Here is a 27,811-nt window from a genome sequence, read left to right on the forward strand (position 1 = left end):
GTTATATTCAATACTGTTACATAAAATACTGTATTATGAAGACTGTTGATATGTCTGTATCCGTGTTATTGCATAATTAAATTTTGTTTAATTTCGCTTCTCTTATATTTGCTTGCAGCATCTTTCGTAGGCTAGTTTTTATCAACAGTCTCAATTGTTTCTTTGAACTTCGCAGTTTTTTTTTTTTCCGTTTGGTATATTTCATTTTCTTTCCCACAGCTCCATCTGTTGTTCTTATAATAGTTAGATATAATATATCCTTCCTCAGCTTATCGACATAACCATTTGCCTGATTCCCTGGTTTTATTACTCCCGTCATGTTGAATTATGTACGAGGCGAAACCCTTTTTCATTGTTTTGTTAATCTTAACTACAGAGCTGTATATTACATTCTTAAGTAACGAGCTACGTATATTTTCGCTGAGTTGTAATGTTGTACATACATACAGCTTGATCCATTTTATTACAGCTTATTTATGGTGTAATTATCAGGTTCTATCCAGCAACATGTGCACAAGAGAAGTAAGGGGGTAGATTAATAACAAATGGCTGACATATAATTAGTCCCAATTTGTAATTGAGAATCTGGAATGTAATTACAGCAAGAAATATTATTACCTCAATGAATTGTGATATTCATGAAAAATTATGCCACTAAATTATATCAGAGACACTGTGTATCAGCATACTCATCATCTAGATTCTAGACTTAAAATTAAGGACATAACGATTTAGTTGCTTCTGATTGAGGTTCTGCCTGATATGTACAGAGTGTTTCAGAGGTGGTGTTACAAACTTTCAGGGATGATGGCGAAGGGCACATGTATCAATTAGAGATAACGAACCCTGGTCCGGAAATGACCGAGTCGAAAATTACAAGCAAAAGTAGTTCTGTGGAAATGAAATAATTTTATTCCTCTGTACACCTTATTTATGTGTATTTATCTGTACATCTTACACATACTGTATTCATCTGACGTTGTCTACTTACAGTATTCCATTCAGTGCGCTGTCTGAGGGATGGGGACAGGAAACTACACTAAAGCAATGCAGATAGCGTAATGTGTAACAGACATAGTCGGACCTGATATGCACGTCTGTAGACAGCAGTGTATGTGTACAAGTTGCAGTGTCCAGTCGATCAGTGCTAGTGAAATGGAGAAGTACACGAGAGCGGAATAAGCAGACCTGATTTTCGAATACGGATGAGCCAATGAGAACAGCAGACAAGCTCACAAATTGTATCGGGACAAGTACCCACGTAGGAGACATCCGGGCCGTATCATTTTTCCACGACTGTTCCAAAAGTAAAGAGAAGGAGGGCACGTGGTGCCAAATTACAATTTCATTTCCACACAATTATTTTAGCTTATAACTTTCGACTCAGTCATTTCCGGACCATGGTTCCTTATCTCAAATTGATACATGTGCCCTTCGCCATCATCTCTAAAAGTTTGTTCCTCAGAAACACCCTATATAGTACAGTACACCTCACTTGACGATGTGTCAGAAGAACAATTGAAGGGCTCCGAAAGAGGGTGGCTCCACTTTTTGATCAAATTAATGTTTTGCTTGTTTCATACGTTAAAAAATATGCCCGACCTTTTAGTGCAAGAACGGTGTGATTCCGAGCATTTGGTAGTAAGTTACAGTGGAATTGGAGCTGAGCTCCCTATCGTTTGTTGCAAAAGGAGGCAGCTCCTGCAGCTATATACAGAGTGGACCGTAAGTAGTGTCATTAATTTCAGGGGGTTATTCTTTGAAATATTTCAAACAAAAATGTGTAATACAATTTTGCTTGGTTTTGCTTCCTTTTTGAGATAAAAACTGTTCTATATGAAAAATATCACAGCGTATTTTGGGAAAGACACTGATTTAATTCCCAATGTGTTCAGTCGTTTTAGAGAGCAATGTATTATGATAATAAATGATTGAAAGGATTTTAGTTTTGTCCTTTAAATGTACAGAAATTTGATCCGAACAAATGTAACATTTCGTTCTGCAAAGGAATTTTACAACTCTATATTTGTTCGGATCAGAATTTTGCACATTTAAAGGGCAAAACTATTTTTTTTTTAAATAACTTATTATTAGACTTCGCTGAATTGCCACACGCAGCATGCAATCAGGTTGCCGATGTACGGTAGTATAGAGGAGGTGAGAGACCGCCCGGTCTCGTAGTATAAGCAGTTCATGTTAGGAGATGTGACCGATCCAAATAGAGCAGCTACAGCTAATGTATACCTACGTAAGCACTTGTTTTTGCATTACTGTGGTTGGAATAGTCAAAGCTTAACATTTGTTCAGTGCAGACAAGAATTCAATCAAACATGCTACAATGAGAGTGTTGTTGTTCCAAATAATTGCCCCTGGAATACCCTTACCCCCGCAGCCAGTACAACTCTCAGAAGTCCTTATAATAGTGTATAAAGTATCACAAACCGTTATCCAAAATAACTATTCACTAATTTCAGAAAAAGTGAAATGTAAGTTGAGAAACATTATTGCTGAAAATTCTGCCTACTCACAACTTCGTTTTATAGGATCAGGTCACGAAAAGATGTCTGAGGTTGGTGTACTAAAAAGCAGCGACTTTCCGTTCTTCAAATATGCACCTATTACATCGTGTGATGTTGAACGTACATTTTCCCAATATAAAAACTGTTTGAGTGACCATCGTAGGAGGTTCACTTTGCAGTCGCTCAAAATGTACGTAACTCTTCACTGCAATGCACATATTCAAGGATGATGTGAGTATATTACATTAAATTTTAAGAGTTAATATATCTCACAAAATAATTGTGTATTTACATGTTTAGACATTTCCTACTTCAATGATCATTCATTATATTTCTTGAATGCAGGATACAGGTTTTATTGTAACCGCAGTATACTGCTCAGTGTTTACATCAGAGGCATACTCCATCCGTTGCACGCCCCCTTCTCATACCGTCTATACCGCGTGCGCAGTAAACCTTACGATTCTCGTGGCAATTCCACGAAGTCTACTTATTATAATACACTGCTCTCTTAAAATGACCAAGCACATTAGGGATTAAATCAATGGCTTTCCCAAAACACGCTATGAAATGTTTCTATAAAACAATTTTTATCCCGAAAAGGAAGCAAAAACCAGCAAAATTGTATTAAACTTTTTTGTTTGAAATATCTCAAAGAATAACTTCTTGAAACTAATGAATTATTTACGGTTCAACATATGTGTGTATGTATGTATGTATGTATGTATGTATGTATGTATGTATGTATGTATGTATGTATGTATGTATGTATGTATTTTTTTTTTTTAATATTAGTTGAACGGCATGTCCCATTACAATAAAGGTAATACTACATGCCTTGCTACCTGTATGTTTGCAATATAACACATTATGTCTCGTTTCTGTCACTCTCTAGGCGTATGTAGATCTGTTATTCTGTTGTGAAGATTTGAGTCTTTCAATATATCTATTGCCTACTCTTATCTATCCTAGATTAAATTATCCTAAGTTTACTCGTCTAAATTTATAACATTGACATAATTTATGAATGTATGCACATGTTCTTGCATTATTTTAAGCTTTGTGAAAGTCCACTTGCCAGTTTTCCTTAACATTTCCCGCTGGAACGCTAGTCTTTCTTTGTCCAATTTCGGGCACTCGAAAAGGAGGTGGTCGACGGTCTGTTCCTCTGCTCCACACGCACACGACGGGTTGTCCCTCAGCTTGAATCTATATAAGTAAGCACCGGTTTTTCCATGTCCAGTTAGAAAAGTTGTGACCTTTCCATTAAGTGGAATATTAACGCGTAACCTCTCTTTTACACTGGGGAAAAACGATTTTGTCACTGCACCATTTATCGTGTTTTGCCACTCACTTTCCCACTTAACCACACTTTCTTCTTGAAGTTCCCGCATGATGTCGCTGACTGGTATGTATGTATGTATGTATGTATGTATGTATGTATGTATGTATGTATGTATGTATGTATGTATGTATGTATGTATGTATGTATGTATGTATGTATGTATGTTTGTATGTATGTATGTATGTATGTATGTATGTATGTATGTATGTATGTATGTGCTATGTCTTATGTTGTAGTTTATGATATTGACACAGTAATTGTGTGTTCAGTGCAGAACGTGGCAAATGAATGATATCCAATTTTATCGCAAAAAGGGTGTAGCTCCATTATTTATTTATATTTTACTTCCACACTCAAGATGCTCATTATAATAAATGGTTGAATGATAAAATGAAACACCTAGGTACCTGAGATGTTCTGAAAAAGGAAAGGAGCTCAGTTAAAATTTGAACTTTTTATAATTGTTTTGTAGTTTGCCATAACTTTGTAAAAGTGGAGCTACCTCGTTTTTGCAGGGAGCCCTTCAATTGTTTGTAAGCATCTGAATTCCGAATAGTGTACATGTAGCTACTCGGCGATATATGCAATGGAGGGGGAAAGGAACTAGCCACCCTATCCCATTATCTCCTGGCCTAGTTCATTTCTTTTGGTTTAATTTTTTATTAAGATTGTGAATTTGTATATTAATATTATAGTAAGAAAATCTATCTTTCGTTATAATTATTATCATTTATAATTTGTTTCGTTTATTGTAATTATTTTAACTATTATACTTTATTGTACTATTGCCTCATAAGTGGTGTCTTGTTGGTATCACTTGTGAGGTTAAGACCCGTCTTCGGACAGTTGACTAAACAACAATTTAGTTTAAAAAATTCAGACTGTTTCGATAGTTGGCCTACAGTATTTCGTATCGAGCGTAGAAACCAAGGAGAAATGAGTATGAATTGGATTTAACATAACTTCACTATATGAACTTCTTGTAATCCTCCTCCCTTCGCATTCACATCCTTTCAGTGGGAATTAAGCTAACGTTTCTTGTTGAAGTCTGACAAAAATTTATTTCTGTCAGAAATTCGTATAAATGGATGAGCCAATATCTAATTTCATCGCGCGATTGAACTCTGATGACTTTTCGTAGTTTTGCAGCAACATTTAATGTCTTTTACGACCTATTCATTTGTTTGCAGTTGAAGTAGTTTCTTTACTTGATGGCTGAAATGCACAGGGGCACTTGATGTATGGGCTACTCCATATGAAATCGATCAGTAAAAATCCTCGCATTTTTTATACTCTAATTTTTTCCCTATTTATACAAGGTGCTGAGGAGAGTGCATTTGCAAAAATATAGACTACTATCGAAAGTCAAACGGTTTTCGTATCGTTGAGCGACAAATTTAGCGTATTTTAGAAAAACAAGCCTCTTTCAGCGCTCAGAACTCTGGAACCATTTACTGCAGAACATTGAACGAGAGCTCATTTTGAAGCTGACATTTGGTAGGTTATGATAAGAAGTAATCCTTATTTTTATTGTATACAGAGAAACAGATAATCTGATTTTACTTACTTTTAGGCTTTTTGCCCATTTGTAAAAATGTAAAAAATTATTGAGGAAAAAACCTTGCATTATTAAGAGGGATTCGGCATTGTTTGCTTAGTGTCACGGCAATAAGTTTCGGAGGTATTAAATAAATTATTTTCACACGCCTAGACTTGAACGGCGCAGTACCGCATGAACTGGCCGAGAGCTGAAGAAAGCGAGCATTGGACGTCATTTTACTCCTGTGTTTTTGAAAACCTGTGATAAAGCTAGCCCAGCTATACGCTACTAGACGAAACATCACGTGTTTATGTCCCCTGGCCTTGCTTGCCTAGGCTAGCTCCCGCCTCACAGTCAGCTGGTTAGGTCACGCGCGTAACATTTATTTTCTTTATTTGAGTTTTCAATACTTTCTTATTAATGTTGCACCAGTAAAAAATACGTGTTTATTTGTACTTTCAATACGGAATCTAACCATATATTTTTAAAATATATTTTTTCGTGGGCAAAGGAGTCTTAATTAAGAAAAATCTAAATTTCTCCATTTCCATAAAAAGTAAGAAAAACTGTTTACATGTCAATATAAACTTTAACTTTTCAGCATCAAAATAAACCATGATTTTGATCATTGGGTGAAAGGGTTTCGGAGCCACAACAGTTTAAAGTTGCTAATTTTATGAAAATACGATAAATTTAAATATTTTTAATTTAAACACTATGAAGTTCTCATGCCTCAAACTTTGCACAAAGCACTGTATGAAAGTTGTCTACGGACAGAAAAAGTTTCATTGTATTTAAAAATTGCAAGGTCAATTTTCTCTATATTTCGGTCGATTTGAGATGGAATAGCCCGTATACACCAAAGACTAGTTTTTCGTTGTGAAGTAAATTCTTTTTCATTGCATGTTGCTGCTTTTTTGCACCGTGACACAGAGATTAAAAAGTCCAGAAAAGTAGAACATTTTACTTTTAATCTGGCGTCTGTATTGCACTTCTGAAATATTTATAACTTAATGTGAAACAACACATGTAGTTCAGTATTACATTTTCTACACCGTGCCGTGAGCAGTTTTATCCGTGACCAAATCGTAAATGCAACAGTGGTAATCAGACGTCACGATCTGTCGTCAAATGAACGTGTTAAAATACTGTATACCTATATTTGAAAATCGTGAGAGAATAATTTAGGCATGAAAAATTTTCTTTTTAAGTTGAAACTTGTTTCAATACAGAGTTATTAGCTTTATGACACTCACTAACTCGCTCCACACACTTATACCACGCCATAAGCACATATGTAATTTATCAAATTTATCTGGAAATTACTGATAAATACGAGAAAAATTCGTACCGGCACCGGGAATCGAACCCAGGACCCCTCAGCTTTGCGCGCTGAGCGCTCTTTACCAACTGAGCCATGCCGGGACACGATCCACGGCGCCGGCCGAACCCCTCTCGTAGTACTGTTTTACGGCTTTACTACCTGCATTTAAGACGATGCAAGTCATATGTATGCAGGAGCGCATATTAAATGACTTTGTTGCCGTATTCAACATCAGTTTAATGAAAGCTGCTAACAGTATATATATATATATATATATATATATATATATATATATATATATATATATATATACACACATAAAATATGAATGAGGTGTCGCCCACCTCATTGAATATTACACGACTAATCTTAACTAGTCAGTTGTATTATTACTGATAAATACGAGAAAAATTCAGTTGGTAAAGAGCGCTAGCGCGCAAAGCTGAGAGGTCCTGTGTTCGATTCCCGGTGCCGGTACGAATTTTTCTCGTATTTGTCAGTAATAATACAACTGACTAGTTAAGACTAGTCGTGTAATATTCAATGAGGTGGGCGAGACCTCATTCATATTTGATATATATTATCTGGAAATAATTTAACCTTACTTACTTACTTATGGCTTTTAAGGAACCCGGAGGTTCATTCCCGTCCTCACATAAGCCCGCTATCGGTCCCTATCCTGAGCAAGATTAATCCAGTCTCTACCATCATATCCCACCTCCCTCAAATTCATTTTAATATTATCCTCTCATCTAGGTCTCAGCCTCTCCAAAGGTCTCATTCCCTCCGGCCTCCCAACTAACACTCTATATGCGTTTCTGGATTCGTCCGTACTTGCTACATGCCCTGCCCATCTCAAACGTTTGGATTTAATATTCCTAATTATGTCAGGTGAAGAATAAAGTGCATGCAGTTCTGCGTTGTGTAACTTTCTCCATTCTCCTGTAACTTCATCCCTCTTAGTCCCAAATATTTTCCTAAACACGTTATTCTCAAACACCCTTTAACCTCTGCTCCTCTCTCAAAGTGAGAGTCCAAGTTTCACAACCATACAGAAGAACTGATAATATAATTGTTTTATAAATTGTAACTTTCAGCTTTTTTGAGAGCAGACTAGATGACAGAAGCTTCTCAACCGAATAATAACAGGCATTTCCCATATTTATTCTGCGTTTAATTTCCTCCCGAGTATCATTTATATTTGTGACTGTTGCTCCAAGATATTTGAATTTTTCCACCTCTTCAAAGGATAAATTTCCAACCTTTATACAGTGCGAACGAAAATTCCCTCCCCAGCTCTATTAGTTCTAGTAACCCTAGAATACAACCCTATAGAAAGTTGGCACTCCCCCATTCATTTCGGTTTGACAACCTTACATCCCCAGTCCATCATATGCTTAGCGGCCAGTGCTGCCACTTGAATTCTCTGCCTAGTGGATTCTCGGCTACACAAGCACTGCGGAGAGACTTCTGGATCGCACTGTATTTCCATTTCGTACAATATTCTAGTCACGAGACATAATCATGTACCGGTACTTTGTCTTTTCGGGATTTACTTCCAAACCTATTCATTATTTGCTTCAAGTAAAATTCCCGTGTTTTCCCTAATAGTTTGTGGATTTTCTCCTAACATAGTCACGTCATTCGCATAAACAAAGAGCTGATGTAACCCATTCAATTCCAAACCCTCTCTGTTATCCATAATATACCTACGTGATATAATATCATTCTTAGCGCAGAATTAAAAGTCTCACTTAAAAAAAAAAAAACATGGCTATGAATTCTAAATCAGCTCAATCGATTTTTTTTAATTTATTTCTTTGTATAAGATTAAGGCAAAAAATTAAATGAATCGGACAGTAGATTTCCAGGCCCCTATGTTTTGGAGAAATTAATTATTATGCGAATTGTTGTCTAGTCTCAAATGCTCGAACTTCCATTTTAATTTTATGGAACACTCTGTAGACCTTTGTTCAGTCATATTGAATCTTTCATCGCCGTCCCAACAAGCGAGTCTTATCGATCATCATAATGCTTCTCGACGCGTTAATATTACATGGAGAGGGAGGTTTTCAACCCTCGATATTGCTTTCTTTCAATCTAGATACTGGAATTCCATCAGCTGATTCTACGCCCTAGGCCCTTCTATCTTGGTTTATCTGCACGCACATCGCGCTGCGCGCTAAACTGGCATAAGATCGGATTACTGTCACGTACAGTGCTTAGAAGAAACTTGTAAATCTAGTTGGACAGGTCGTGTTTCGGGCATCCCAATCCTTTCTACTCACACTGTCGTACAAAATTCCTGTGACCGATAAGATGCGAGCCGACGTTTGCAGAGACACCGACAACAGACAAGTTACTTATCCACATATCCTCGTCTTCATAAAAAAGTTAGAAAATAGAAACTAACAAACGATCGTTCTTATAGGTGCAGGTGATCATTCATCACCGGCTAATGTTACGGAAAAATAACAGGATCCGAAACTGCGATCATCTACAGCAGTGATGTCAAAGCAAGCGCATTTTTCTGACCTTGACGTCGTGCGCGGACATCAAGCGCTAAGTATGGAAAGAGGAAGGCAGCGAATAGGGATTATAAAGAATGGACACTTCGCGTCGGTACCTTTGATGTAGCCGGACTGATTTCAATAACCTTCAAGCCAGCTAGAGCGTCAGATTCTGCTTCCTCCCTAGAGTTGGCGCTGACATCACACCAGCTAGCAGTCGACACAGCGGAAATATAACACATATAGTTAATACATCTAGGTACATTATGTACTCAAAATAAATTGGATCCATAAAATAATAAATCCTTCATTAACTGTAATGTCTAGACTCTAGCGTTCCTTTATAATGAGAGTTGAGACGTTGACCCCAACAACAATTAAAATATGTAATGATTTGATAGCGCTGAAAATGGAAAAACAAAACTCTTACGAGAAGTAAAACCATATACCTATATAAACAAAACTGTATTATTATTGTTCTATAAACTTGCTGCAGAATACATAACATAAGCGAGACATTAACTTAATCCAGGGGGACTCCTCCATGTAATAAATAAATTACGAATAATTCTGCTGCCGTATAAATATTGGGAAACTAAATTCTTGTTTCCAGCATTGAAGATGTATAGTTCTCTTCAAAAGTCGAGGAAGATTTGAAAGTTCTTATACCTATATTATATTATATTATATTATATTATATTATATTATATACAAATATTAAACGAATTAGATACTTAATTTTATAATGTATTATATTATTTTATAATATAATTTAGTATATCTGAAATATAAAATATTATTATTACAACTAGTTTGTCACTGAGAAATAAGGAAAAGCTGTTAACTTGAATTTATTTGAAGCAAAGCGTTACTGGATTATGCAATGAGGTAGGCGATGTTTGGATCCTGTGTCTCAACTCTATTCTCAATTATTATATTAGCGTATGCTCAATTACACTACCTCTAGCGCTTGAAAGTGGAACTAACCGCTGGCGCACAGAGAAACAAAAAACAGGAAAATTCGCTCAGTGTCCATTCTTTATAATCCCTATTCGCTGAGGAAGGGTTGTGTGTATGAATAAGCAGCCTGTTGGATTAAGAAAACAGTGGTGCACAAACTTCAAACGGAGGTGAAATTTTATATCGTTATTTTTATATGGCTTCTTTCTGTTTGATATTATCTATATATAATATATATATATATATATATATATATATATATATATATATATATATATAGACTATATTGTCTGTAAAACAAAAGTACTAATACCAATTTCTTAATATTGCAGTTGTGTTTTAAATGTTAATAACATGATAAAGAGTTAAGAAGGAATATTCACATAAATTCCGTAGTAGTGCAACTATACTGTACATCATTCATAAAAAAAGTGATATCACAAAAAAAAGAGATTGAGTATGACATAAGTCGGAATTGATATTGATGGTACCTTTAGCCTTATAAAAGTAATCAATAAATTAATCGAAACAATATTACAGTACAAAGCAAAGTTACCTAGGTGCTGTATATGTTTTAAGTGTACCGTAACTAATATTCCATAACAAAACTCTTATCGCATTATGCTTTAAAGTTGATATTGGTGAGCAACTTCCTATCATCAGAATATTAACTTAAATTATTTTCTCGAAATCTGCTGAAGCTATAGAGCTGACATTTTTACTACACATGCGCACATATCTTTTGCTTATGATGTAACAGTAGTTGCTTTGTTAATTCATTTCCTTACAAACATTAATTTTCTATGCGAATATTTTCAAAATTTGTAATACACTATCTTCAGTAATACGCATTTACTATATATTAGATTTACGACAACATTGTTTAAGTACCTTTAAGGCTACTAAATAAATAGGCCTATATCTGAAAATTTCACTTTTGTATAAAAACATTTGAAAAAAATATTCCTTTTGAATAAAAAAAACTTGTGAAAAATGAGCATTAAAATTATTAAAACTTACATTCTTATAATGCACTTATACTTCTCAGACAAATCTACAAATTAACATGGATACAGTTTTAATAAGTTCTCTTCCCTTTATCCATTGAATCAGTGCTGACCATCCCTGTATATAGCTCGACCAAGCGGCATATACTACCTCACTCGTTTGTCTCTTTCCTTTCCGCTGTAAAGCGCTCAGGCTCTCCTGCACTCTAAAGCGCGCGCTTGCACCAATGGGCATCAATTGACATGACTGGGCTACAGTGAACTTGAATAATTGAGGACCGTTTTTGCAAAACTTGCTAACTGAAAAAACTAAATTTTACAGGAGAGACAAAACACTATAGTAAGCAAGTTTTGCTGTATGTCTCACTTATAGCAGAAAGCAAGTTTTGAAAGAACGATCACATTTTGACACATTACAATGAAGAGAAATAACCAAATTTTACTAAGACGCTTTGAACATCATGTAGAGGCCTGCCTTATGTTAAGGAATCCATCAAAATCTCAATTTTTCAAATTTTGCAGTTAGCAAGTTTTGCAAAAACGGTCCTCAATTGATCTCGCCTTCTCTATGGCAAATCTGCACTTTCCTGCAGGGAATCTAACTTGAATCATTAGGTTTGTAGGAGACAATCATTTGAGACACAGGTTATCTTAACGAGAAGCTGATATCACTTGTGCCACTTGCGTTCACTGCACTCTCCGAAGGCACAGATTTCCTACATAGATTATATTATACGTATATGTAAAGACTGACACACATCAATCAGTTTCAGTGAGACAGATACATCGCATAAATCAAGTAGGAATAATACGTGTCTGAGTCGACAATATGAATGTACAAGACACTTAATTAGCGCCTTATGCCGTTGTTTACCTGACACCTGCGTACCGGAGAGCACCTGAGCGGTGAAGGAAAGAGAAGGGTTCAATGTTACACGTCGAGTGCAGTGATGTAATGAGGTCATTGTGTTCAGCTATTACCAGTGCAGTCTGCAATAAGGTCCAGGTGTGGGGTAACACGTGGCTAGGAGCTGCCTGCAGTCCGAGATGAAGCTCATTGCGACAAGATAAACGGAGCGATAAATACTGCGTAATGCAGCGCTGGGCCTTGCGCACACGAGCGAATTTCTGTCCATCCGGTTATTTAGTCGCGGCGCAAAATACATGTAGATTGTAGCCCATTAGATTTGAGTAAACGCACGGACGAAGAGAAAACCGCTATGTTCTCAGTTTAGCAGATAACACTCAAAATGAGAAACATGAATTTTGTGGGGGAAAAAAACTGCAATATGTGATTTATATTTAAGTCTTCGGTCCCCAAGACCATTATAGTCCGCGTCACCGTTTTTCGCGTGTGAAATATGTAATGGGAACGTTAAGTGTGTGTGTTTTACATTTGCCACAGTCAGTCTGACAACTGTATTTGGCAAATGGCTGATGTGACGTGTATAGGAAATGGTACCATTCTCAGCTGCACTAGCAACATGCTCATAAACTGGGCACTATACATCTAGGACACACGCCAAAAACGCTGGCGCCAGCTGTAATTAATACTTACTTACTTAGCCTACTTACTTACTGGCTTTTAAGGAACCCGGAGGTTCATTGCCGCCCTCACATAAGCCCGCCATTGGTCCCTATCCTGAGCAAGATTAATCCAGTCTCTATCATCATATCCCACCTCCATCAAATCCATTTTAATATTATCTTCCCATCTACGTCTCGGCCTCTTTTTCCCTCCGGCCTCCCAACTAACACTCTATATCCATTTCTGGATTCGCCCATACGTGCTACATGCCCTGCCCATCTCAAACGTCTGGACTTAATGTTCCTAATTATGTCAGGTGAAGAATACAATGCGTGCAGTTGTGTTCTGTAACTTTCTCCATTCTCCTGTAACTTCATCCCTCTTACCCCCAAATATTTTCCTAAGCACCTTATTCTCAAACACCCTTAACCTATGTTCCTCTCTCAAAGTGAGAGTCCAAGTTTCACAACCATAAAGAACAACCGGTAATATAACTGTTTTATAAATTCAAACTTTTAGATTTTTTGATAGCAGACTGGATGATAAAAGCTTCTTAACCGAATAATAACAGGCATTTCCCATATTTATTCTGTGTTTAATTTCCTCCTGAGTATCATTTATATTTGTTAGGCCTACTGTTGCGCCCAGGTATTTAAATTTTTCCATCTCTTCAAAAGATAAATTTCCAATTTTTATATTTCCATTCCGTACAATATTCTCATCACGAGACATAATCATATACTTTGTCTTTTCGGGATTTACTTCCAATGATATAGAATACAGTGATTGAAGATTTATCCTTAAAAGAGGTGGAAAAATTCAAATATATTACAGTAACAAATATAAATGACACTCGGGAGGAAATTAAACGCAGAATAAATATGGGAAATGCCTGTTATTATTCGGTTGAGAAGGTTTTGTCATCTAGTCTGCTGTCAAAAAATCTGAAAGTTAGGATTTATAAAACAGTTATATTACCGGTTGTTCTTTATGGTTGTGAAACTTGGACTCTCACTTTGAGAGAGGAACAGAGATAAAGGTGTTTGAGAATAATGTTCTTAGGAAAATATTTGGGGCTAAGAGGGATGAAGTTACAGGAAAAAGGAAAAAGTTACACAACGCAGAACTTCACGCATTTTATTTTTCACCTGACATAATTAGGAACATTAAATCCAGACTTTTGAGATGAGCAGGGCATAGAGCACGTATGGGCGAATCCAGAAATGCATATAGTGTTAGTTGGAAGGCCAGAGGGAAAAATACCTTTGGAGAGGCCGAGACGTAGATGGGAGGATATTGGCCTACCCGAGCGGCCTGCGTGCGAGGACAATCCCAGTTCGTGCTCTCCCCTAAAGAGGGGAATAATAGAACACTTGAATAAATTATTAATACAGGGATTAATCTTTATGCTTTGTTTTGTCTCTTTCTTGACCTTACTTCATATCATGGGTGACGTCAGCGGTCCACGTACTTAATACTATACTGGATCTTTAATTATCAGTAACTCCTCAAAAAAAATTTGTTACCAATTTTGTAACAAAGGATGTTTTGGCGTTGCTTATGCCAGCCGTGGCGAAAATGCAATCGTGCGCCGAACCACTGTGTAACCTGCAATGTGCGTAGCGCCTATGGAGGGAGGTGGACACCCGAAGGGGAAGTGAAGCAACTGTCTGACTTATTAACGGATTTTCATTTTCCTTACGTCAAGCGCTTAACTATAATTTTATGCAGTATAAGGTTACAAACTAATGTTTAGTAGTTATATATAATAAAAGTAATATAATACAGTTATATGAACACTTTTTAATGATTGAATAAAATTAATATTATATATAACTATCTTACTCATGAACATTGTTGCATCTGACCTAACTTATGTAATTTAATAATGTTTAGTACGTGTAACGAAGAAAGAAATGAACAAGAAAACATAGGACACATTATCACAACCTAAAATTAACTGTCTTCAGAATGTCTCTGCGACAGAGTTTCAAAATCAGGAATTATGTCACTTACTGCTAGTCGTAGTTGATCACGAAGGTACTTGTCTAACAGTCGTGATCTAAATTAGGTTTTTACTATTTTCATTGTTGAAAATAATTTTTCACAAACGTAAGTTATAGCGAACATGGCTTCAACAGAGCAAGAGAAAGAACGAAGCTTCGGATATTTATTTTTTGGCAAAGATTTGAAAAGTTCAACATTTGTCAAGTCCTTACATCTACCTTTCATTGTAACATTACATTGTAAATCTGCGAGTTTAAATTGAAGACCTAACCGCATTATTCGTACATCTGCTGAAAAAAGATAACCTTTTAATGTTTCATGTGTAACATGTAGTATAATGCTGTTTTATGTTTACAACCTTTTCCTCGTAATACTTGTGAACAAATCATACGTTTAATATTCTCATCATATTGGCAGCAAAAAAAATGCGTCCTCCCATCCTACTTGAAACTTTCGTTTTTGTAGAGGTACATGGTTTCGAGAGAGACATTGCGACGAAACGCCACTCGCAGGTCAGAGACAAATACAAATGGAACGAAGTTTGATTCCAGTGAGTGAGAGAGAAGGGGTTGGGGGAGCAAGAGACAAGCACAGCTATCATTGCGAGCCACAATGTGCTCGCGAGTTATATTTTCGCCATGGCTGGCTTATGCTGTCTCGAAAACTGGGCATTGAATTTCTCCTTACTCTGTACCAGATATACTAGGACAAGATCCGATACAAGTCTTAACACGAGAGCAATACAAAATTCATTGTCTACTCTGAACTACTCGCCTATCTTGTTTGCATGCGCGAAAAATTCCCTAATTTGGAAGACCTTCTACAATATAATAGTACATTTGTATTCTCCAGAGACAGTGCTGACGTGGATGGAAACTTCTAAACTAGCTAGTAAGTCACGAATGCGACGAAACTGACGAGAAGTTTCAGCAGACAATACTAACACAGGAGTGCCAATACAATTAATGATATGAAGAAACTTGTCATTTTGGCAACAGTAAGAATAACAAAATTACTGATGTTATGAAAACATATAAATAATACTTTTTTCTGACGACCAAGATTCAATCACGAGTTCAGAAGATGACCTGCAGAGGCCATTTTTAAATAAAATAAAATAACAACAAATGACATTCGAAAATATCGCGTAAACAAACAAAAATGATGGCTCTGAAATTAAAAACAAAATGATAAATTTAGCTATTTCAACTAATCTCTGCATCAAGAATACAGTAAAAGGACACTTAAAACACATGGAAATAAACTGAAATAGCTCTTTATAAGGCAATGGCTGTCCCCATGAACCTGCACGTCTCAGACTTTAGGACTCTTATTAAAAAGAATAAACAAAATTTGGAAAGAGTGAAGGTGAGATTTTTTAAAGAAACGTAGCGAGTTATATTTTGCTGGAAAAAAAAGAGGATATGACATGGAAAGAAAGAGGATATAACACAAGAACACAACTTCACACTCATAAAAACTCAGTTGTTGCGGGAAACAACACTGGAGAGACCACGTCGAATGAAATGATTGGTGATAGCATAACAAAATTGATTGTGAATTAAAGACTGTTTGGGAAGAGAAATGATGGACGACCATTAAATGGACCGAAACGACCCCTAGAACTTAAGCCACGATTTGGGATGTGATTTTATAGTGATTATTTCAACCTGATTTGGTGATTAAAATGGTATGTTTTCGGTGATTATTTCGTAAAAAACATTAATTTCGTGCATATTTAGCATCCTAAAGAAACGTAAAAATAAAACAAAATTTTTGTAATTTTTACTAAAGCAATCCCTTTGAAACTAAAAGAAAATTGTTTGCAACATTAATTAAATTCATAATTCAATTTCATTCGACTGTGAGAGGGTGACGGCACCGCCTTTTTATTCACACGAAGGCGGTTTTACGGGAAAGAGAAATGACCGTCGTCGTTTGCGCTACTTACTAGAAGTAGTCCCTCAAACTATGCGTACATTGTTGCCAGATAGGCCTACCATACGTATGTAATGCTGAATGATCAAATATGTAGAAATTTTCATGTATATTTTATAATGAAGACATTTTTAACTTTTTATTTGGAAGAAAAAGTAATTTTTCGTGCGAATTCTCCATGAAACCTGCTTTTTTATTCGCGATTATGAAGAAAATTCGTGAATTTATACCAATTTCGCGAAAATTCGCGGCCATATTTCACTGTATGTTGAACTTTCGTTATGGGATTTGCATTTCCCATGCTTGAAATTAAGTTTATAAAGTTAATACAAAAAATCACACCCTTAGCTATGATGATGATGATGATGATGATAAAAATAATAACTTATTTTATATGATATGAAGAGTAATAGAAACGTGCGAAACTTGATCGATTCCTCCAAAATGTCGGTACTACACAGTATCGAATGCCACTAATCATTAGAAGATAAAACCGTCGTCATCGTCATCATCATAATTGCCATAGTCATCATCAGAGACCGCAAGTTTAGGCATTATGAATCATTAAAATAGGCAGGCAAAAAGGCATCATAAATAGCCAAAATTGGCAGGCAAAAAGGCATTATAAATAGCTAAAATACGCAATAAAAGGCAATTACAAAAACCTTGCACTAGACCCACAACCTTGCACTTTCCACAAAAGGATTTCGGCATCAAGAAAAGCTTTATATAAGTCGAATGCAAATTACTGTTGGAAGCAAAGAAATCTTTTTCCCAGTAGCCTTGGAAAGTACATTTTTGTGTTTGGTTGTACTGATACGTTGCGATATGAAATATTTAGCTAGCTAAAAAACGTCGCAATGAAAACTGAAAGAAAAATAACGTTAGACCCGCACTAATTGTTACTTTATCAAACAAACACAAGCGATAATAAAAACGCTTAAGGCCCATTCACAATGAAAATTAAACATAACCGTAACATAAACACAGAAGTTTGCGCCCAGGCTAACAAATGGGATCATTCACTATGATTCACATAAGCATTGACATAAACATTACCATAAGACGTTAACATGAAAGTTTGCAAACTCCAAACTTTCATGCTTATGCTTACGTGATTTGCAAACAGAACACAATCGTGGAGCGCTGAAGTATACGACAGAATATGAGGAAATGGCGTCGTTGTTATGTTTCCATGGTTACCAAGTATGTTTTCTGTTATGTTTATATTCCCATCGTGAATGATGGTATGACCTCTTGATTTTACTGTAACGTTAAGTTAACGCTTACGTTATGTTTAATTTTCATTGTGAATGAGCCTTTACTGTTATACATTTTTGCACGGCAGCACTCATTGTTGCAAAGAGATTATGAACTGACTGAAGGACAATAATATACATTCAGTGAGGTCACTTTCATTGTAGCGGTTATAGAAATAAATTAAAATATACCTATAGGCAATTTAATAATATATTAATAAATAATAGATAAATAATCAAATAAAGGCAAAAAAACATTTATTTTGTAAATTAGGCATTTATATTTAAAAAAGGCAGAAAAGGGGAACATAAAACTGTGACGTTTCAATCACAAAGGTATAATTAGTACAGATTTACTTCCAAAATGAAGATAGATTTAACATATTTAAAAAGGCATTCTGCCAAAATTCCGGTCTCTGGTCATCATCATAATTATCGTCATCATCAACTATGTATGATATGGTTTTGAAAATTCAGCAAATGTTGAAGATAAAAATTCACGCCAACATGACTCCAATTCCAATCGAAACACGCGTCATTAGCTTCAGGAATTGGCATAGGAACCAGTTTCGTACCGTAGACAGATATGAGTTTGTTATATGTTCACAGGGAAGATACCCGCATCCTCGAGTTCTGCCAGACTGTGACCTGCTCGTTCACTCGCTACGTCTTGGTGTGGATCCCACAGCGGAGCGACGAGAGATCCAATATATGAGCTGGAGAAAGCAGTTTAAGAAATCGATTTAGTCATAATGTTCGCACGTGCACACATGCAGTGGATGTTTATTACAGGTGACTGTATTTTATGCGTTTTATCGTATGGAAATTCATTTGTCGCAGATCGTATTGGCAATGAAGCCCATGACTTCCAGTCCATATCTTGCGATACGGAAAATACGCCACGCAGCTTCACTATGGAAAAACATACTTATATCAATATAGTAATATACGTTACAAGAGCGGTATGTTGACGTTTTCATGGTCGAGGAAAAGATTGAAAAAGCGAAACGTAGTTGAGCTTTTTTAATTTCCGAGAACATGAAAACAAACATACCGCTCGTGTATCGTACATTATTTTGTGCAAAGATCGTTTATTACATACCTGAAAGCCGAATTTCTAATTAGTTGCAATGAAATCTCCATCTTGGTTTCTGTTTAATGACGGCAACTTCGGAAAACCAAAATATCTTTCTTCAACATTGTTGCTATAAAATGTTTTCTGTGTTTACTATACTCCAGCAGGCCGTGATATACGTCTGTCTTTTTTTTTTCCCCAGTCTATAAATGCGAACTTAAAACAAACGGTAAGGTTATGTAATGATTTATTTTTCATTTTAATATTTTAACAATATTATTTATATAACATATTGCAGTAATAACATCGGCATCTGGAATCTTGTTGATTTTTTCACGGCTTCCTTAATGTTACTTGTATCAGGAATGCAATAAGTTTCGTGGAGTAGTAGATTTTACTTAATTATTGCAAATATTTAAAAACAATAATTAACATTGCAATTTAGGTGAAATTGCAGTGGTAAGTTTCCAATTTATAATTATTACTATGTTAAACGTCTCTAAAAATAATATGTTAAAAGCCTAAAGCAGTAAAATGAATGTCGCGCTTAAGCGGTAAGAAGAGGGAAATTGTTATGTGTGTTACGTTGGGAATACTGAATGTGGTATTTCACACTTACCGCGTATTGGTTCTGTGCGGAAAACAAGCAAATACGCACGATCTCGCACAAAAATATTTGTTCTACATAGTCTATTACATATTTTCAGAAATGCTTCAACTTTCGTTACTTCTTTGTCTCCCAATTTCCAATTCCATCAAGCACTCTTCTTACGAAGACCCCTTTGCTGCATGGCTTCTACTCTATTTTTTTTCATGGAGTGCAGTTTCATAGAAAGGACTTTGCCGACAGACCTTCTACTGCCCCCTACTAATTGGTTGTTATAAATAAATGTCTTCCTTACTATGACGGAAATCTTGTCTTCTCTTGTTAGTAACCAATCACAACCCTCGTTCAGAAGAATTGACAGGTGCCCGTCAAATCCACGTGGAGGCAGAGTTGCCGCATCTTTTCCGAATTCCAAGAATCCCGTCAGTTTTACTGCATAATTTCGAAGGTCATCAGGATTGTGGCAACTGTGCAATGTTGGGACGAGGGGACAAGATGGAATTGTCAGAGTTGTTTGTGTAGGAAGTCATAAATCTGTAAGTGGGTGTTCAAAGGAGCCACCGAACTGCACTCCTTGAAATAAAATAAGGTATACTATACAGGAGAAAGTCTCAGGAGAATGAGACGCAGTGGGGTAATGCTGTGAATGAATGTTGATGCCATAAGATATCATAAGGTCACACACGTGGGTACACGCATCTCTATTGGACAACTCTCAAAGTACAAATCATAACACTGATACATATTTATACTACCCTAGTTACAAAATTAGATCACGGTTAATCTCTAGGGGTGCTAAGCATAGATATTTCGCTAGCCCGCGCTACGAGCGTGCTAAATTAGCCCCGGCTATAGACTGATTACTTGTACAGGATTTATATCATATCATATAGCTAACACTGGTTTATGAATACGAAAAAAGTTAGTTCGCTGATCATCCACCGGAAGCCCGCGCTAAGAGTGTCTATGAATATGACCCCTGGTCTTTTAATTCCTACATACAGGAAATAACATATGCAAGAGAGCGCATGTTTTTAAACTGACGTTATAACGATAATATTATCTATCTACTTCGCTCCAATAGATGACGCAATAGTAAGCACATTCCTTTCACGGTTAATCTCCTGGTTGGAGAACAGTACCTCTTGGTCGTTCCCGTTTAAATCTCACTGATGGTATCCACTCTAGTATTTTCTAACGGTCTTACTAATAAAAACTCTATATACAGACGTTCAACTGTCTTATACAATGAGTAGCCCGTTTATAAGTCGTGTGTAAATTCCTTACTAATAATCACTACATACGTCGTGTATAACAGTACAACTGTTACACAGCTACATCATAGTTTCGTCATTACTTCGTTACGAAAGGTAATAGAATATCTGAGGTTCCCTACTGGATCCGGTAGAGCGCTCTAGTGTGGCATGTTAAATATCGATAGTACAACTGGCTCTAATCGATTACCACACTACACTTTGGTCAAAGAGTACAAGCTACAGCAATATTATTCTAATAATTCTATGATCTTTGGTTTGTTCTTCTGTGGTTACAAGGCAACCATCATCATAAAATGACAGTCGATACGAACAGCTGTTAAAGGGGCGGCCATTTTTTCTCTATATACAACGCTTAAACAAGGGGTTTCGTGTATATAACTACTGCAAAGCAATTCCCATTGTATAGTTACGGCTTGTTTATACATCCATTGCTTCTATCGACCTGGTTGGCAAGTTTGTATAGCGCTGGCCTTCTATGCCCAAGGTTGCGGGTTCGATCCCGGGCCAGGTCGATGGCATTTAAGTGTGCTTAAATGCGACAGGCTCATGTCAGTAGATTTACTGGCATGTAAAAGAACTCCTGCGGTACAAAATTCCGGCACATCCGGCGACGCTGATATAACCTCTGCAGTTGCGAGCGTCGTTAAAAAAAACATAACATTTAACATCCATTGCTTATGCATGGTTTATTAGTAAAGTTTTCTGTCTCAACTCTGCATAAGTCTCGTATAAAAACTATACACGGTTTATTAGTAAGACTGTAAATAAATATTTATTCATCCATCCTAGATGTGAATACATCACTGTGGAGTAACGGTTAGCTTGTCGTGAAACGAAAGGGGCTGGGTTCAAATCTTGGTTGGGACAAATTATCTGGTTGAGGTTTTTTCTGGGTTTTTCCTCAACCCATTAAGAGCAAATCTTGGGTAACTTTCGGCGCTGGACCCTGAACTCATTTCACTAGCACTGTCACTAGAGACCGGATTTCCATGCAAATGAATTTTTATTTTATTTTAGTAGGTTATTTTACGACGGTTTATCAACATCTTTGGTTATTTAGCGTCTGAATGAGATGAAGGTGATAACGCCGGTGAAATGAGTCCGGGGTCCAGTTATTCGGCATTTGCTCATATTGTTTTGAGGAAAAACTCCATGGTCATCAACAACTTCATCATCGGGCTTTTTATTTATTTTCCAGCATAAGGAATTTCGAAGTGGCTAATCAATCTGTGTGCAATTATCTTATCTAGACTAGTGACATTTAATCTTTTTTTGCTAGCGTACCCCCAAAATATATTTTTATTCCCAAACTGCATTGCAATTACAGTGAGGTTAGTTGGGGACGCTCGGGTTTTCGTCCTGAGGCGGCCCGGCTATCAATATGTTGGTTACCGCGAGGAACACGAGCACGACTCCGACACTTTTAGGCCTACAATCCTACCGTTACTTACTTAATGGCTTTTAAGGAACCCGGAGGTTCATTGCCGCCCTCACATTAGCCCGCCATTGGTCCCTATCCTGAGCAAGATTAATCCAGTCTCTATCATCATATCCCACCTCCTTCAAATCCATTTTAATATTATCTTCCCATCTACGTCTCGGCCTCCCCAAAGGTCTTTTTCCCTCCGGCCTCTCAACTAACACTCTATATGCGTTTCTGGATTCGCTCATACATGCTACATGCCCTGCTTATCTTAAACGTCTGGATTTAATGTTCCTATTTATGTCAGGTGAAGAATACAATGCGTGCAGTTCTGCGTTGTGTAACTTTCTCCATTCTCCTGTAACTTCATCCCTCTTAGCCCCAAATATTTTCCTAAGCACCTTATTCTCAAACACCCTTGACCTATGTTTCTCTCTCAAAGTGAGACTCCAAGTTTCACAACCATATAGAACAACCGGTAATATAACTGTTTTATAAATTCTAACTTTCAGATTTTTTGACACCAGACTGGATGATAAAAGCTTCTCAACCGAATAATAATACGCATTTCCCATATTTATTGTGTTTAATTTCCTCCCAAGTATCATTTATATCTGTTACTGTTGCTCCCAGGCATTTGAATTTTTCCACCTCTTGGAAGGATAAATTTCTAATTTTTATATTTTCCATTTCGTACAATATTCTCGTCACGAAACATAATCATATACTTTGTCTTTTCGGGATTTACTTCCAAACCTATCTCTTTACTTGCTTCAAGTAAAATTTCCGTATTTTCCCTGATCGTTTGTGGATTCTCTCCTAACATATTCACGTCATCCGCATAGACAAGAAGCTGATATATCCCGTTCAATTCCAAACCCTCTCTGTAATCCTGGACTTTCCTAATGGCATATTCTAGAGAAAAGTTAAAAAGTAAAGGTGATCGTGCATCTCCTTGCTTTAGCCCACAGTGAATTGGAAACGCATCTGACAGAAACTAACCTATACGGACTCTGCTGTACGTTTCACTGAGACACATTTAAATTAATCAAACTAGTTTCTTGGGAATACCAAATTCAATAAGAATATCATATGAAACTTCTCTCTTAACCGAGTCATATACCTTTTTGAAATCTATGAATAACTGATGCACTGTACCCTTATACTCCCATTTTTCCTCCATTATCTGTCAAATAAAAAATGTCTGATCAATAGTTTATCTATTACGCCTAAAACCACATATTTCATATAAATATGGAGTTATCTTCTCAAAAGAATATTGGACAAAATTTTGTACGACGTCAACACAAGTGATATTCCTCGAAAGTTACTACAGTTAGTCTTGTCCCCCTTCTTAAAGATACGTACGATTATGGACTCCTTTCATTGTTCTGGTACAATTTCCTTTTACCAAATAGCACGTACAAGCTTATAAATTTCGTTAGATAATGCTCTTCCAACAATCCTACTGTTGCGATGCTTAAAAGTTACAGTACTTACCAAGTTCACAATAGTTGCTCAAAATGTACTCCATTTACTGCAACACACATTTGACATTTTTTCATGAAATTTGCAGTCACTCTCTCAAGTTCTTCAATTTTTCACCAATCTCGTCTAATTTCTCTAACGACAGAACACGGCGTTCTCTTTTTGGTTTTTCATCGTTTACCGAACCTGTCCACATGAACTTCTTATAAAGTCTTCTTATTGTACTGGCAGCTGGAACAGATCTCTCTAGAAACTTTTCCCAAAATTTGCGTCTTGTCGCCGTACAAGGTTCGTTTTCGTATGTACGTGTTGTATAGATAAGTACGTTCACGTAATGAATAAATAATTACAATAGTAGCCTACACGGAGCACTTTAAACTTTACTTAAACTTTTAAGACCACAACTTTCACCGCCAATTCACAACAGAACACAACACAACTAAAGCGAAACTGAAATGTCACTCATCTCTTGCGCACCGAGAATGTGAACGCACTATTTCCGGTGATCATGCCATCTCTTGGCGGGGAACGGCTCCTTCAAAACCCGAGCGTCACAAACTAATCTCAATGTATATACGAATTAACGAAAGACTATGATTGATGTACTAAAAATAAATTAAGTAATGATTTACGTTAAATGGTATTCAAGCAAGGAGAAACAAGAGTTGATATGCAAAAGAAACCACAATATAATGCAATAATTATCAACAGTATAATAAAATAAATATGTCAGCATTTTTACATATATGTAATAGCCTACGTGGGACGCGTACCCTTCGAGACAACACCGCCTACCCGTACCATAGATTGAATATTACTGATCTAGACAACCTTAATCCCGTTTCTTATATCCTCCTAACGATGGTTATACTTATCATTGTAATAATTATCTTTTGAAACAGTAAAAGATAAAGTCAACTGCCGATCATGCCACAGAGACATGGAAGCTATACAGGATGTTTCCCAACTCTATCGACAAACTGTAACGGGTTGTTCGGAGGATGAATCTGGATGTTTTGCGAAAAGCGGCCCATTGACAATAAAGCGTCCTTTCTAAGATACTCGAAAAATACACATGTTGAGCCATATGAAAGATTAATAAGACAAATAATTTTTAGACTAACGTACTCACTCGAACATTCCAGGAGTAACCTCATTACAGGCGATAATAATAGGAGAAATAAGGTGTAAGTCATCTTCTACACTTTTGATGTGCCCCCAACAATAACAAAAAATTCAATTGGAATAGTCCACACCTGTGGAGTAACGGTTAGCGCGTCTGGCTGCGAAATCAGGTGGCCAGGGTTCGATTCCCGGTCGGGACAAGTTACCTGGTTGAAGTTTTTTCCGGGGTTTTCCCCTCAACCTAATATATGAGCAAATGCTGGGTAACTTTCGGTGCTGGATCCCGGACTCATCCCGGAGCAGAAGCGGGGGGTGGGGAAAATCGGGATGCGACGTATGCAAACGGACGACAGTACTTGTGCGAAAATATGATTCAATATTGAAAGCTCTTTCGTCACTGGAAAACGCGAACATATTTCTGGAACGTACTATACTCACTAACCCAGTACTGTTTACTATATGCGGCCTTGGTTCTGTATGGAGGGCAGTTGGAACTTCATTATAGTACATTATGCAACGAGCCTATAATGGTAGTAATTAAGACGCACGTATGTTTGTTTATGAAACGAGCGCAAGCGAGTTTCATAATTTTCATACGAGCGTCTTAATTACCATTATAGGCAAGTTTCATACGACTTTTTATGCTCGACCATATTTCTAACTTGAAATTATTCAAAAGTAGGTCATGTTATGGTTATGTGAGTAGCGAACTGACCTGAAGTGTGAGATGTGCGCAGACGCGAAAGTATTGATTTTTTCGAGGCCGAATGTCACTGACCTTGATATAACGTAGAGAATAAGATGAACATTAGTCTTGATATAACCTGGAAATTGATATAGAATTGAAAAACGAGATGACAAATTGAATTTATTTTAATATTATTTACAATTAACGCTGATTATTATAGTAAAAGAACATAACCTTCTGCGACAGTATTGGATTTCCAACCTCCGTGACGTTTCGATAATTGTCTTTCGATTGCATATCCGAGAATAATCGATATTTGCGGTTTTATAATGGTACAAAGGTGATTTGTCATTGGCTGAACACCTGAACTTTAATGAATAGGTGTACTTTAATGAGGTGCATTAAAGGGCTACTACCAGGTGTATAATTACTACATTTCGGTATGGTCGAGCATAAAAGTACATTAAAAAACTCAGGTACAATAAAAATTGAAGTAAAAATAAAATTATGTCCCTGTATATCTTTGTAATGCTATGTACCTTATATTTACTTCTAGAGCTGTTCAGATTTGTTTATGCTCACCTTGTTACTCCAGTAATCGATCGCAGAACCAAGTCAATGTCCTCGTACTAGCCCACGTCCCCGGCCTATGTACCATGCTGCATTCAACATTTGTAATCTGTCCCACACATTACAAGCCTAGTGATGGGTGTGATGACAATGAATATTTTATAAAAAAATATTTTTTCCGTATTTATAATTTTCGAACAGCAGGTACAAAAATGCGATAGAAACAATATCGATCAAGATAGTTCAGTAAAATAATGCTGTTGTACAATACGAATAGAATACGTCTTCAGGCTTCATAGGAAACTGTCACCACTTCGATTTTATTGTATTATTAACACAGAAGAGAAGACGAAAACAATATAATGGGTGAAAAAGTTGTAGGTTTTCTTCCTAAGATGAAGACGGGAGTTCTCCAGAGTTTCTCAATCTAGTTATAGAATATTTTCTGTGACGTGAGTCGAGTTACCGAGAATGTGGTGTAATTGTAGACTAGGCTTTTTTTTTTTTTTTAGAAGTGGGACCTCTGAAGACGTCATACGCGATAATACTTTGTAAAGTATCAACTTAACTTAAGTTACACCGAACTGCACTTCACTGATAGGAAAGCTGAGCTTGCGCACAGCACACTGACCGTCTCTTGTTCTCCACAGATATTCTATACAGCTCAAGTGGCGTTCCAAGTGATAAGATAAAAAACACGCAATTTCCTATTGAAGTTTCACCGTTCTTCGCCTATCACCGTAGGATATTATTCGTGGAATTTGATTGTATTACTTTATTCTACACTAATTTACGTGACAGAACTAAATCAATACGCAGAATGCTTCCCCTATTCATTGAGAAGTCACAGTCAAATGCACAAAGCCAAAAAATAAAAAAATGATAATTAAAAGTGATATTTCAATTAATGATTGATTAAAAATTGAAATATTTTTTTATTTTGAAAAGTATTGGATCTAATGAGCTGAGATTTTGCATGTTACTTTCCATGTGTATATTAAACTTTTTCTCCAAATTTGAAAAAGATTGGTCAAATAGGAAAAAAAGTTCCAAAATATAGTAGAGTGCCCCCTTAAGGGGAGAGGATGGTATTTTTTAAAACTTTTTTCCTATTTGGTGTAAAATACTAATTTTTTGTATGTAGAGAGCTCAACTCAACCAAAAATATATATTTTGAAAAAAATTATTTGGGGGCCCAGATTTGAAAAAAAAAAATATTCTCAATGCAGGATTTTACTAAAACCGATTATATCTAAACCATTTTTAAAGGTAGATTCATCCAGTTTTTTGCAATGTACTTGTAAAAGCATGCTCTACAAACTGTCTGTAACAGAATTTTGATATTAGTCCCTACATTTGTAAAATAAACAATTCAAATTTAATAACACTTTTCTGAATTCCTTTCTTGCAAACAAACGGACGTAGTTTTAAAATGAAATCAATTGACAAAATTCTGTTACAGAGAAAAGTTTCCTAATAGTCTAAAGAATGTGTGTTCTACATTTCATACATGTATCTTTAATAGTTCAGAAATTATATCCATTTTTGTCTGGCAATGTAGCAAAAAAATGAAGTTACCGTAAACCGATAAAAGGAGGCGAGTGATTAAAAATCCATAGCG

The 27,811-nt window shown here is 36.3% G+C and overlaps 1 protein-coding gene and 1 non-coding gene across 5 annotated transcripts in view; both read right to left on the minus strand.

Moving 5' to 3' along the window:
- LOC138709447 (beta-1,4-glucuronyltransferase 1) overlaps nucleotides 1-27,811 on the minus strand; it is a 630,527-nt gene that overhangs the window by 71,329 nt on the left and 531,387 nt on the right. Inside the window, exon 1 of one of the 4 annotated variants that reach the window (XM_069840216.1) lies at nucleotides 26,203-26,350. The exons of 2 other annotated variants lie outside the window; for them this stretch is intronic. The gene's annotated coding sequence lies outside the window, so the exon portion shown is untranslated. Of the gene's footprint in view, nucleotides 1-23,819; nucleotides 24,615-26,202; nucleotides 26,351-27,811 lie in introns of those variants that run through there. One more of the 4 variants, XM_069840215.1, reaches the window with a different exon arrangement.
- On the minus strand, nucleotides 6,753-6,829 carry TRNAC-GCA (transfer RNA cysteine (anticodon GCA)). The gene has a single exon. It is a non-coding gene; the product is annotated as a tRNA-Cys (tRNA).

The sequence above is a fragment of the Periplaneta americana genome, chromosome 11 (assembly GCF_040183065.1).
Source record: "Periplaneta americana isolate PAMFEO1 chromosome 11, P.americana_PAMFEO1_priV1, whole genome shotgun sequence".
Taxonomy (NCBI): Eukaryota; Metazoa; Arthropoda; class Insecta; order Blattodea; family Blattidae; genus Periplaneta; species Periplaneta americana.